At 34.8% G+C, this 14,129-nt stretch overlaps 1 long non-coding RNA gene and 1 pseudogene across 1 annotated transcript; one reads left to right on the forward strand and one right to left on the reverse strand.

Annotated features, from left to right (window-relative positions):
- Positions 1 to 8,018: 8,018 nt before the first annotated feature.
- Positions 8,019 to 8,898, reverse strand: LOC130510177 (uncharacterized). The gene is made up of 2 exons (XR_008943856.1): positions 8,491 to 8,898; positions 8,019 to 8,396 (listed from the first exon to the last, which is right to left on the reverse strand). It is a non-coding gene; the product is annotated as an uncharacterized LOC130510177 (long non-coding RNA).
- Positions 8,899 to 10,344: 1,446 nt separating this feature from the next.
- On the forward strand, positions 10,345 to 12,019 carry LOC130509922 (uncharacterized; annotated as a pseudogene).
- Positions 12,020 to 14,129: the final 2,110 nt, after the last annotated feature.

Below are 14,129 nucleotides of genomic sequence, written 5' to 3' on the forward strand. Positions count from 1 at the left end.
CTATCATCGCTCCATAGGCATGTTCACATGGTATTCCTGTTGCCACTTCCCGCAGCTACACATCCTCCTAGTTGTGTTAACATCATAGGTGTTACTTCCCAAACGTACATCAAATACCCCATGAGTGCAAGGAGTTGTTATACACTTGTCAGCATCTTCCTTCTCGGACTCAAGCATATCGACAACATATTTGGTAAACTTCTTATGTCGCCTCTGTGATTTCTTGTTTCTCTTCGCTATTCGGAGCATGGCTTGCCTTCTAATAGTCTCCAACATAGGCACAAATGACTTAGCTCGAGCTCCAGTAATAGTTGCGTTAAACGATTCAGTAGCATTATTGTCGACATCCTCACAGAAGCTACCGAGCCTATAGTATGCTAGAGACCACTTCTTTGGTTCCTTTTTCATCACATCTTCGTACAAAGACATACTGTAGTCCTTCAACTTACGGAGTTCTTCCTTGAACTGTGTCGGATTATAGCTCCAAGCGAGATTCCACACCCTTGTTTTCAAAAAATCTTTATTCTTGTGCTTCTTCTTCAGATTCTCAACTATATGCTTCACACATCTTCTATGCTCCGCCTGTGGTAACTCTTCTTCAATAGCACTTATAAGTCCCTGAAATTTTTTTAAAAAAAATTAAACAAGAAATCAGTCAATTTTTTACAAGAAATCACTCAATTTTTAACAAGCAATCACTCAAACTTTAACAAGTAATCACTCGAAAAAATCAGTAAGCCTAAAACAATAAGCTTTAAACAAGAAATCAGTAAGCTTAAAAATTTTTTTTTTACCTTTGAACTATCTGATAGAAGAACAAATTTCCTACCATCTCCAAGATTGAGATAATGCTTCAGTCGCTTGATAAACCAAAGCCATGTATCTGAATTCTCCCCTTGTACCACCGCCCAAGCAATCGGATAAATCTGATTATTACCGTCATGTCCTACAGCAGTGAGTATTATCCCTTTTGTAGCAACCTTTAAAAACGTTCCATCAAGCCCTATGATTGGCCTACAAGTACCACTCCACGAGCTTCTAAGCTTCTCGAAGCAGACGTAGAACCGATCAAACACATCTTCTTTAGCAGCATTAGGAATGGTTTCAAGTACTACAGTTGTACCTTGGTTGGTCTTTTCAATCTCTCTCACATAAACTCGGAGATGAGCAAATTGGTCGGCATACTCCTTGTCAAGCCACTGCAAAGCCACTGTTCTTCCTCGTTGGCATTGATTTCTTGAAGCTATAAGTTTCCACTTCTCCTTTATCTGCTCCTGAATCTTTGCCGGCATTAATTTATTATCCTCTCGCAGTTTATCAAGAAACAGCCTAGCTATCACCGGACTCCTTAGAAGCTTACACGTCCCATTAGGCGTACAACTATGATATCTGTACCTAGTCTTTACCAACCACTTCTGCTTCGGCTGATCATAACCACAATAGACCTTTCATTTGCACTTGCCTCCATTTGCACACTTGAAGCTAAGCTTTGTTTTGTCCCACCTGCTTTGCTCAATGTTTCGACCTTTGCTCAATGCGTAGTGCAAGACTGCTTCTTTGAACTCATAACCAGACAAGAAAGCTGTTCCAACTTCTAGTTTATCGTTCGATTTTTTGCTTTGTCGATACCTAACATCTAACTCATCTTCTTCTTCATCCGAGCTTTCTGGAATTGTTTTCCTGCCAATGAACTCCTCATCCTGAAAATCAGCCACTGAAGCCTCAATTTCAAACTCATAACGATCTTCAAGATCTTCTTCTTCTTCTTCACTGTTTCTGATTTCAGGAAGCCCATCTTCTTCGTTTTCTTTCTCACGCTTTCTTGGCTTCTGGCCAATTTCATACTCCCAATTCTCCTCATCGTCGTCGCTTGCTTCTTCCATCCTTGAAGCTTCAGTAACAGGAGTTACAGGAGTAACATGAATGCTCCACTCTCTATTTGCCTCATCTGTAGTTTCCGAAGTTACTAGGACAGGAAACCAAGTTTCTTCTTCGACCTCCATTGTTGCAGTTTCAACGCGAGCCGAACCTTCTCCATGTTCTTCATCGTCCTCCATAAGTCCTTCGAGAACCCTAGATTTTCGATTACAATTGCTTAAATCGATTTCAATGAACCTGAGATATTGGATTCAACTCTGCCGATGTCGATAAACTCTAACCCCAATTTTTTTTACGCAGAAAAAGAAAAGAGATCGGATCTCGGGTTCATAAGTCAATCGTGGTTTTAGAGGTGGGTCAAGCTTTAATCGGGTTTGTTATTGGGCAATCAGGTGTTTTTAATCGCAAATTTGAGTCACTAAACGTGATTTAGCTAATCTGTTTAAAATTGTGGAAAATTGATTGATTTATTTGTTTAGGGAGACAATTGATGAGGTAAGAAGTCTTGGGGGGGGGGGAATTGTGGGTTTATGTAGTATAGGGGGCCAATCGATGTCAACCCTTTATCTTATTTTTTTTGATAACAATTAAAACCAAAATGATAAGATTTTGGGGTCCTTTTTTTTTCTTTTTAGACTAGGGTTTGCAAGCGTTTATTATCCATCTTTAATTTAGCGTTTAATAATTCTTTCAATATTCGAATTCATATGATTTATTTTTATTTTATGTCGGAAAATTGTTCTCAAATTGTCTTGTTTCAATTATTATAATTTGTTAATACTGTATTTAGTTGATTAGCGTCTTGTGTAGTTTACCAATTTTGACAACATGAAGTTGACATAGGCCTTCGCTCTTGTAGCTAGATTGGTCTGCGATGGCACTTATATCATGCAACGTGTGACGTTTTCGATGCTCGAGCAAGGCACAGGAAGAAAGCAGCACTTCCACGCAACAATAGAAGGATCGAGAAAGCAGCCCGTAATACAGACACAACCAAGGAAAGGGAAGCGGACAAAGGACGCATTCCCACAACTATTAATCAAGATTTCACATGTAGGAGATCGAGACACAGCCCAAGGGCTATGGAGAAAGATGTAGATCGATCGCCTTTAGATAGACAACTACATAGAGGGTCTACTACCTGATGATAGGGAGTGCTCTGTCGCCTTCCATTCGTTTTGATTTCATTTCAATATAGGGCAAGTCTTTTTTCCGACATAAGGAGTGGTCGTTTTGGGTGATAGAATAAGATTCCCCGGATCTTCCATAGACTAGCCAATTCTTTATTATACGAAAAGTTTTTGATTGATGAGTTCTCACCTTCTCTCATGGAGTAGGTAGATGAGATAGAAGGGGCGTAGGGGTCACTCCGCTACGCCCCTTTAGTTGAACTGGTTGCCTAGCGCCCCCGCCATGCTCCCACGGCCCACTTACCGAGGAATAGAAAGGGAGGACCGGGGGGGGGGGGGGGGTCCAGAGCAAGTAGGGTTGGGGTATAGAGCCGTAAGCGCGGTGGGGTGTGAGAGAGGACGTGCTCGTACGGTTCATAGAAGGGTATGATCAACGTAATGACGCGAAGAAAGCACATTCTTTCTAGCATGCGATGTCTTTGGTATTGGCATTTTTCCCCGAATTTGGATTCATCGAATTCAGAAAAATATGCTGAAGAAAAGCGGTTAAATCTTTTCCTCTAAGGTAAGTAATGGCTCCCTCTAGATCAAGGATTGTGCTCTTTCAGCATAGATGCGATGCCCTAGTAGCTCTTCCAAAGGCGGGTTCCTTCCGAGAAGGGTATGGCGCTCTGGCTCTCTTCTTTCTTCTGGTTGACCTCTTCGATCGTGTTCATTTTTTCTGGCAGCCCCCCTTGATCCATCGTACTGGAGCGATCTGATAAGAACGATTAGGGTCATATTCTATACACGGCCGGAGCTAAACTCCGCTTAGCCCGGACAGGGACAACCAAAGCAGGAACTTACTTGGTAAAAGGACTCCGACTTATTTTCAGAATTAGAGTTCGACCACGGAAAAATGTATTGCGGAAAATTCTCCACTGACTTGATTTCCTTTCATTTTCTTCCAAGTGGTTTCGTTTAGTACGAGACGCAGAGTTTTAGCCATTGGATTACATCGCACTATCCTACCTAAACCCTTTTCTTGTTTGTTCGGATTCTTTTCTTTTTCGAATGAGCCTGGGCGAAGATGGGGATAAGGAATAAGGATTGAAGCCCTTTAGCTCTGCCAGGCGGCACATTGAGGAGAAAGAAAGGAAAGGAAGTTGACATACGAGTAATGTATAATGTGTTTAAATATTTTCTTTGCATGTGGTTTATAATGTGTTTGTTTTAATATATTTTAGTACTACATGAATTTTTTTAATTATGTCGTATCTCTCTATTTTTTTAATACAAAAAGTTAGATATGTTTGCATATTTCATTAGATACAATAATTCTAGATTTGCTATTTATATCATTCACTTCGACTGCAGGTTTTAGAGGTTTCTTGTTATTCACAAAATCTTATTTTATTTATTTATTACGTTTTAACTATTTTTAAAAATATTAGTTTTATGTGTGCATCAATTCTTGGTCATGGTTTTCTAATAATTTCTTGTTAGTTTCCCTTACCTTGAGTTTCTACCAAAAAGAGAAAATCCATAAGATACATTACTTTAAAAAATGATCACTTTGGTTTTGATGTAACATAATAAGCAATATATATCTGGTTATTTAACTATTTAATTAAAATTCTTTTGATTATGTATTTAGCATTGGTTGTGGTTTTATAGTTTTTGTTAGTTTCTCAAAATTTGAGTTTGGGACTAATAATATTGTAATGGATTTTTTTCTCTTTTTTTGTTCTTTTGAAATATCTCTATATATATATATATATATATATATATATATTCTTGGAATATCTTTTGGATTGTATAATGTATTTTCACGAATATGTTAATTGTTGACCATTTTTTTACCAGATTCAAGTTATATATTGTATTTTATAATTTCACTGTTTCATTTTTTTTAATCTTGTTTTTCGTTACTTTTGTTATTTTTGTATGATTGTGTATTAATCATTAATAAGAATTTTTCACTATTTTCTTAATAAAGCGGGTAAGTAACAATCAAGAACGTGAATCCTGGTCCTTTGTTGTAAAAACTAAAATGCCTGTAATCAGGGCCGGACCCAGAAAATAATTTGATATGGGGCATAATATATAAATTTATGTTATATAAATATAATTAAATTAATTGATTTAAACTATATCTATACGTTAGTCATTAATTTTTTTTTTTAAAATGAATAAAATATAAAGAGATGATTTTTGTAATTTTAAATATTCATTTTCAATAATACCGTTAAATTATATATGCATATATATAGTAATTTTATTATAAAAAATTATTCCTAATGTTTTTATTTTTCCTAACTGTTGAAAAGTAATCTTAATAAAAATAATTGTCGAAGTTAAATATTAACAAATTATGAATTTTTATTTTGAAAAAAAATAATACTAAAAAGTGACTGGAATACTATAAGTTGGATACCGTTTTTTTTTTGTAGACTTTTACAAACTCATATAGACTCTGTAAACCATGTTGGTGGCTCGTCATCCATGTGCACAACAAAAGACGCTTGAGTTCTAGCCCCTCGTGCTAGTCCATCGGCCTTCTTGTTTTGTGTACGTGGTACATAAATGATCTCTGAGCTGTGGAAGTTCTCCCGCAAGGTCTTGATATCTGCCAGATAAATATCGAAAGCAGGCCATTCTTCTGGTTCGGACACCATCTTTACCAATTGAGAACAGTCTGTTGCAAACGTGACCCTAAATTGATGCAAATTCCTCATGCACTCCATTGCCCAAATTAATGCTTCGATCTCAGAATGAAGAGGAGATAGAGAGGCCCGTACACTCCTTGCCCCGTTAATCCCGCAAAACCTTCTAGGGTGCTATACCACCCTTGACCAGAAAATACATCCTTGTCTTTCCAAGAGCCATCCGTGAAACACCAGCGTCCTGGGATGATCGGTAAGCTCGGAATTGGTCGATCTACTACCGGGACGAATACCACCTGGGCGTCTTCCCAAATCTTTGCTTCAGTTACTACCGGGACGGATACCGTTTTTTCTTTAAAATCAGTAAATGTTAATATATAGATCTATGGATTATTGTTTAAGATATAATATTTAAGGATAACTTTAGATTTAAAAATTCATAGAAATAATTTAAAAGATTTGGTTTAGTCATATTCATCACAAATGTAAAATATTTATGACAACAGTCATATTTTAAATATAAATTTAAAAAATGACACTAAATTTATGGTAAATTAGATTTTTTCCTATTAAAACAGTTGTTAAAAAATAGTTATGGTAACAAAGTCAAAAGAAAATATCTGATGAAATAATATTTAAAAGTTATCGAAAATTTTAAAATACAGAAACTCAACCCTTGGGCTTTTTGAATCTGTTCGAACCTGATACTGGGTGGGGTACGATATAGCCCTCCTTGCCAAATAAGCTACTTTGTCCTCTATATACATTGTTAGTTACATAAAAATAATTATCAAGTAGTGTGTGGCACGTGCCACAGGTAATACCAACGTGGGTCCGCCCCTGCCTGTAATTGTTTTGCCTAAGAACGATTTGGTTAGAGAAATGTCTCCATAGAGGATGTGAAGCTATACATATAACATGAATCGTTTTTGGTGAGAGTTGATCATTTAAAATTAGCATAGATGTAAAAGCAGCCGCTATTTTAGCTCATAATTTGTCGAAGTTAAGAAGTTTGAACTATAAGATTTTGATCCATCATATCTATTCTATTAATTCAACATGGCCAGTTGGTGTAAGTGTTGTCCAATTATTTACAATCCATTTTTTTAAATATCTAATGCCCAGTATTTAACATATATATCTATAACGTTGACTTGATAGTTTATAACTTTTCCTTCCCTTTACTTCCTATAATTTCGGATGCACTATTTTGAGTATAAAAAGAACTTACGTATACATTAACTATATATCTAAGTAAAGAAATACTATTAGACTACAAGCAATTCATCTATTATATAATAGATGCTTTGAATTCCACATGCCTGATACATTCTTTATATATATTATTATCAATAACAATTAATAGCATTTATATTCATAGTATCAATAACTATGCTTAAAAATAAATAAATAGCTATACCAACTTTAAATATCGGACTGTTTGAATAAATATATAGAATAATTCGGATAATTTTAAATTTATGGATAAAAATATTTGGGTTATTTGGTTAATAAATAGTATTTTAGTATATTTAGTTATTTAGAAATTAAATATAATTAATATTTGTGGGTATATAATTTTATTTTAAAAATTTGGATACATATTTGGTTCGCGGTTTGATTCTGATTCAAATTCATTTTTCATTCATGAAATATAGGATTCACTTGGTTATTTATGAATTAGGTTTAGATTTGGCTTTGGTTCTTTGGTTCAGTACATATATGTTCAAATCTATACAATATCTTATATAGAAATTAGGGGTGGGCATTTAAGTATTCAACGAGTTCGGTTAAGATCTATTCCGGTTACGGGTTTTCGGTTAAGATCTATTTAATTAGTGATTAAGGTTTAAGGCTTAGTATTTGGAAGGTGGGGGTTGAGGTTTGAGTTTAGTGATAGCAGTTTAGGGTTTAGTATTCAAAAGTTAGATCTGGGTTTAACACTAACGAGTTGTGTGTTGGGTTGGAGCTCTATAATATTTCGGTGATATGAAATATATTCTTTATGATTATATAAGGGGTTTAGTAATTAGAATTTAGGATTTAGTTTATAGATGGAAACGTGATGTTTAAAATTTAGAGTTTAGTCACTACAAGAAAAATGGATTTTACTAGCGGACAAAAAACGCTATCTATCGATACGATAGCGGTTTAAGAAACGATGTATCATCGCCCGTGATAATAGGTCAAGCACTTTAGATAACGGTTTTTAGCACTGCTATCTTTTCTCCCGCTACGATAGCGCTTTTCTATTTGCAATTAAATACTCTTTAATAGCGTATAATTTTCGTTATTATTTCTTTCATAAAAAATAAAAAAAAAATAAAAAAATTAAAAAAATTAAAAACATAATTAAAATTTAAAATCGTTTAGATATTTAATTTTTTATTATATAAAATAATTTATAATTAAATTGGTTTACAAAAATATAAAAACTCTAATTAAATGAAAAAAGACTAAACCAAATAAACCAATAACTTAAACCATGCTTAAACCTAAACCAAGTTTAAACCTAATTGATGACTAACTAAACCTATGCAGCCGCCTCTCCACCACCATCTTCATCGTCTTCTTCATCTTGCAATCCTCACTGGCGGACCACCATCTCGCCGCCCTGTACATCCCGTCGTCTTCCTCCTCCTCCATTCGTCTTCGCCTCCTCCTCGCGTCTCTGTCTCTCTTCTTCTTTCCCGGATCCACCTCCACCTCCACCACGAGCTTCTTCGCCTTGCCTCCTCCATTTCTAAACCAAATCGGGAATACCAGTTCAAAAACAGAGAGAGAGATAGAGAGGAGGCAGAGATACATATATATATATATAGAGAGAGAGTTCGAACCATGGAGGTGTGGTGGTGGTGGTGATGCTGGGACGGCGAACGAACGGAGGTCAGGTGTGGTGGTGGTGGTGGTGTTGGGACAGAGAACGAATGAGGCCATGTGGTGGTGGTTGTGATGCTGGGACGGTGGGGAGCTCGTGTGTTTGTGGTGATGATTGAAGAAGATAGAGATTCAAAGGATTAAAGAAGAATTAGAAGAGATTAGTTTTAGATCCAAAACCAAGAAAAGAGAGAGAGAGAGAGAGAGAGAGAGAGAGAGAGAGAGAGAGAGAGATCGTGAAAGAAGAAGAGAAGGAAGAGATAGAGATGTGAGATCTGTGATTTCTAGCCATAGGATCAAAAATAATCAATGGTTAAGATAGCTATCCTTGTGTTTGAGAGATTGACCAATGAGAAAAAGATACAAAGATTAACAAAACATTAGTTTCTGGCATTTGGATTGAAATCCATCAAGGGCCAGAATTAATCCATTAAAAACTGTTATTCATTAATATAATAATTAAGTTAAATATTTATATATAATTTCGACAAAAACATTTATATATAACTAATTTAATTATAGTTTGGGGTTAATGTTTCTAAATATAGATTTAAAATTTTATAATTTTTATAAGTTATGATTCAATTTTATAAGATATTATTTAAGGGTTTGGATTATGATTAGGGTATGATTAGGGTTTGAAGTAAAATGAAGTTAGTTAAGATGTTTAAAATAAAAGAATATAGTAAATGAAATTAGTTTAAAAGTTTAAAAGTTTAAAATTTGAATTAAAATTTATCAGTGTATTATTTTATCAGAGTTTAAAATATATTAAAGTGGGTTTGAGGGTTGAAGGTTTAGGGTATTGGAATTTAAGATTAATTATTGAAAAAATAAATAGTTTGAGTTTATATTTAATGTTTGAGGTTAAATTAAAGATTTGATATTAAAATAATTTGATTTTGAAGTTATGTTTAGAGTTTAAGGTTTAAAACTTTGTTTAGGGTTTAGAGATTTAAAAAATTAAAGATAGGGTTTCTAATAATATGCTATTATAAATACGCTATCATAGCGTTTTAAATATACTATTCTATCATAGCGTTTCCAAAAATACAAACGCTATCTAAAACTAACGGATATGTCAACTATAGCAGAAAGCGAAAAAATGCTATCGTGGTCTGCTATTAAAACGCATCTTTCTTGTAGTGACTATTTATGGATTGAAGTTTGAAGCAAATTTTAGTATTTACAAGATGTGAGTGGATTTGGAATCTTATTCTATTTCAGAGATATGGTATAGAAAAATCGGATACATATTTATGTTGTAAACAAACGTGTGGTGTTAGTGGCATTATATTATGTGATAATAAATTGTGGTGTCAAATTGTTGATGTCATTAGTTTTCTCTCTCTATTACTGGCAACTTGGATGATAAAAGGGCACTACCGGATAAAACTTGACATAATTGTTATGGAATGAATTATGTCAAAATCAGTGTTCTGCCCTTAATCTCCTTCTCAAACTTTGTTATTTGGCAAATTCTCCCCAAAAAGAATTATGATTAAGATTATATTTACTTTCTGTTTCTCGTTCCAAAACTTCAATTCACGTGAACTGACTACTTATTTTCCTTACTTTTTTGAAGAGAAAAAAAATTCATCATGTCTCTTGCGCTATCCAAGTCTCTTCTTTCTTCTTGCAATTCTGGTTTTACAAACCTTTTGGCTCTTGTTTCTGCTCTGTTTTCTAAATCTATCTACTCTTTTCTTCTTACCATGTCTACTTCAACTAAGCAAGTTGATCCAACAAAAAAATATGCAACTGCTGATCCTAAGAAATTAGGTTGTTGGACATGTAACTTTTGTGATAAAATCATGAATAGTGGATTTTTACGTGTTAAACAACATCTGATGGAGGCTTTTCTACTGTAATTCTATGTCCTAAAGTCCCTGATCATGAAGAATTCAAGGCCTTCCTCGTGAACAAGGCTAACGCTAAAAGCTGCTCTCCAAATGCAACAACCAGCCTTTGATTACGATGAAGAAGTAGAAGAACAACGCCCATCTCAGCCATCTGAAGAAAAGTAAGGGTACTATGGACAGGTTTGTTGCTCCTACTTCTCCTGATTTCTTGAAAGGAAGAAAAGGCAGAAAATATATTGTTGGAGTATTTGATTAAAGAACTTAGAAACAACGCTTGTAGTGCTATTGCAAAGTGGTTCTATGATGCAGCAATTTCTTTCAATGCCACCAACTATGACAGGTTCAAGGAGGCACTTGAACTAGTAGCTGTTTTAAGCCACCAAATATGCATGAGCTGCGAGTTCCTCTCTTGATTAAAGAAGTTAAGGAAGTTGAGAATCAGCTGGTGGAACACAAAGCAGAATGGGCTGGAAAAGGTTGCTCAATCATGTCTGATGGATGGCGTGATTCAGTTGTTCAAAAGGACATAACTTCCTTGTTAACTCTCCAAAGGGATCAGTTTTTATCAAATAAGTTGATGTTTCGGAGGCTGTAAAATGCGCTTATTTGCTGTTTAGCATGCTTGATCGCATGGTTGATGAAGTTGGAGAGGCTAATGTTGTCCAAGTGGTAACTGACAATGCATCAAACTATATTAAACCTGTTAAGTTTATTTTGGTCTAATCTTTATGTGTTTTTGATTATGTAGTTATTGTGAAGAAAACTTAATCTTTTATTCTTCTAATTCGTAGGAAAGCTGCTAATGGCCAAAAGACCTCATATATATTGACTTCCTTGTGCAGCACATTGCATTGGTCTCATGTTGGAGGATATTAGAAAAATTTCTTCAGTTAAGGCTACAATAAGAAGCTGCATCTTCATGAATGACTATATCCATGGTCATACATCTATGGTGAATATGATAAGAAGGTTCAGAAAACAAGAAAATATGCACAGACCAGCAATTACTCAGTTTGCTACGTCATTCATCACACTTAGCCAGTACTACCACCACAAGGATAACTTGAGAAAGTTTGTAACTTCTGAAGTTTGGAATGATTCAAAGTGGTCAAAAGAAGCAGGATCAAAGAGGGTGAAACAAATCATTATGCAAGAGAGCTTCTGGAGAAATTTTCTTTATGCAATCAGGTTGAATGGGCCTTTAGTTAAAGTTCTTCGATTAATAGATGGGAAGAAAAAAACAGCTATGGGGTATATTTATGAAGCAATGAATAAAGCTAAGGAGAAGATTTCTGAAAACTTACTATGGAGAAGATCAGTACAAGCGTACTTTTGAAATAATTGATGAAAGATGGAACTGCCAACTCCATCACCCTTTGCATGCTGCTGGTCACATTTTTGAATCATTAGTTTCAGTACAAAGGACCTGAAGTGTATTGTAAAGAGGTTTATACGACACCATTGGAAAGTTGGTTCCTGAAGTTGTAACTCAAGATCAAATACTTAAAGAGATGGATTATTTTAAGAGTGCTTATGGACTCTTTGGGACATCCATGGCGATAATACAAAGGGAAACAAAGGCATCAGCTGAGTGGTGGCTTTCTTATGGAGCATCTACTCCAACATTTAGAGACTTTTGAGTAAAAGTTTTAAGTCTCATGTGTAGTACAACAGGTTGTGAGATAAAGTGGAGTGTATTTCACCATCCCATACCAACAAAAGGAATCACTTGACCCAAAACCAATTTAGTGACATGTTTTTGTTAAGTACAACCGTGCTCTTAAACACCGTTACAATCTGAAAGATAAAATTGATCCCATTGACCTATAAGAAATTTATGAGATTAATGAGTGGCTGGTATTATTGGGACATATTTATTTTAAATTTTAATTTTTAAATAATTACAAAGAATAGAAGAATCTGAATGATTTAATATGTTCTAACAACTAATCTTACCGTACATGTTCAGAGTACGCTTTAAGTTGGTGAGGCGTTCTGAAGCGATGCTATAGCTTTGAATTCCAAATTTCTAAGACTGTCATTACATGAAAAAATAAGTCCTAGAGAAAAGAAAAACTCTGCAGTTTCATGGTTTGAAATACGCTAATGCTAAATTGTGGTTCCTGTTCACGGTTGGTGGTTAAAAGCTGTAAGTATCAAAGTATGTACTTAGACATATTTTGTTGATGTTGATCATGTGGTTTCTCACAACTAAGCTTGAAGAGTTAATGAAGATTTTAAGAAGAATACCAGCAATGATAATGGAGAAAGGTGTCCGAAATCAGGTCCTAAGGCAGGTAGCCACAACTCTTTTCTTATTGCATGTTATTGAAATACAAAGACATGGAATCAGTAAAAATGAAACACTAAAATAGAAATCATTTCATGTTTAAGGGAAAATAATGATCTGAGACAATGTCGGGAGATAACACATGGCACAATATTCGTAATGGTTAGCAAGAAATTTGAAAATACTAATAAAATAGCTCACATAGAGAGAATCAGCATACTGAAAGCAATTTTTTGAAGAGCAAGAGTAAAGACATAGTCAATGTTGAAGTCTTCCTTGTAGCTCAACATATGCATTTCCAACCTATGTCAAAATGCATCTCATGTCTTTAAGAAAAAGGTTATTAAAAGGTTAGATAAGCATTTCCTTGCTATTTTAGAGTCTCCATTTTTCAATCATCAAGGAGTACACAGTTTGACTCATAAGGTTAAAGATGTAACCTATGCCATTTTTTGTCTATATGAATGAATCATATGGTTTCCTTGGTGGAAGTTACCTTCAAGATACAACCATCTCTGGATACAGAAAGAGACACTATTTTCATCTATCTCGCTCATATTCTCATGCACCCAGTACAAACCGTCGATGAAAAACCATCCGGTTAACCAATCATTTACGTACGTTTTTTTCCATGAGCTAAAGAAACCCTTTCCCACAGAGAATACTATATATTTTGAGATGTCTGATTAAATTTCCATCCAGTGTGAACTCAAACTTCAACAACAACTGGCTTTTCTTAAAGCCTGTATTGCTATACAAAATCAGGGCATGAAACATAGTAAGAAACTATCCCGCTAGGTTAAGCACTGAGGCAGATGGAGATCATTGTTACCTGAACTCCATGATGGGTTTGTGAACAACATTTGTAACTAAAGAGCTCGTACTTCTGACAATTTTCCCAAAGAGAACCTAACCTAAATCAGTATCATACGTTGTTGATAAACATAGCCATGATGTTCTTCAGCGGAGGTTTTTGATTGTGGTTGGAGGCAGATTCACAAAGTGATCTAGAATGGGTCCACATTATTACACCGTAACAATGAGTTGCATAGATTGACGATTTCCGATGGAAATGACGAGGGTGATGGAGGAGTGAACCTATAACAATTACAAACATTATAAATGTAATATCATATTTTCATAGGCCCTTAGTCAAAATTTTATCATATTTTCATACCAACTAAATTTACAAATATTATTAAAAGTAAAGTTAAACGACTTACAAGAAAAACAAACTCTTAACTGTGACGACCAAGCTAGGACTGGAAAGGTTATGCGGAGTTGCTAAAATGGGTATTTCAAAGTTTCTAAAGCCCAGTAGAATTGATCCAATAAATTTAACAAATTGTATGATGTGGCGATTTATAGCTCATGATTGGACGAAGCACAAATCGTCGAAAGAACAGTTTTGGTAATTAAAAGAAAATTACACGTGTTATTTTTTCCC

The sequence above is a fragment of the Raphanus sativus genome, chromosome 3, assembly GCF_000801105.2.
Source record: "Raphanus sativus cultivar WK10039 chromosome 3, ASM80110v3, whole genome shotgun sequence".
In the NCBI taxonomy this organism is placed as follows: domain Eukaryota; kingdom Viridiplantae; phylum Streptophyta; class Magnoliopsida; order Brassicales; family Brassicaceae; genus Raphanus; species Raphanus sativus.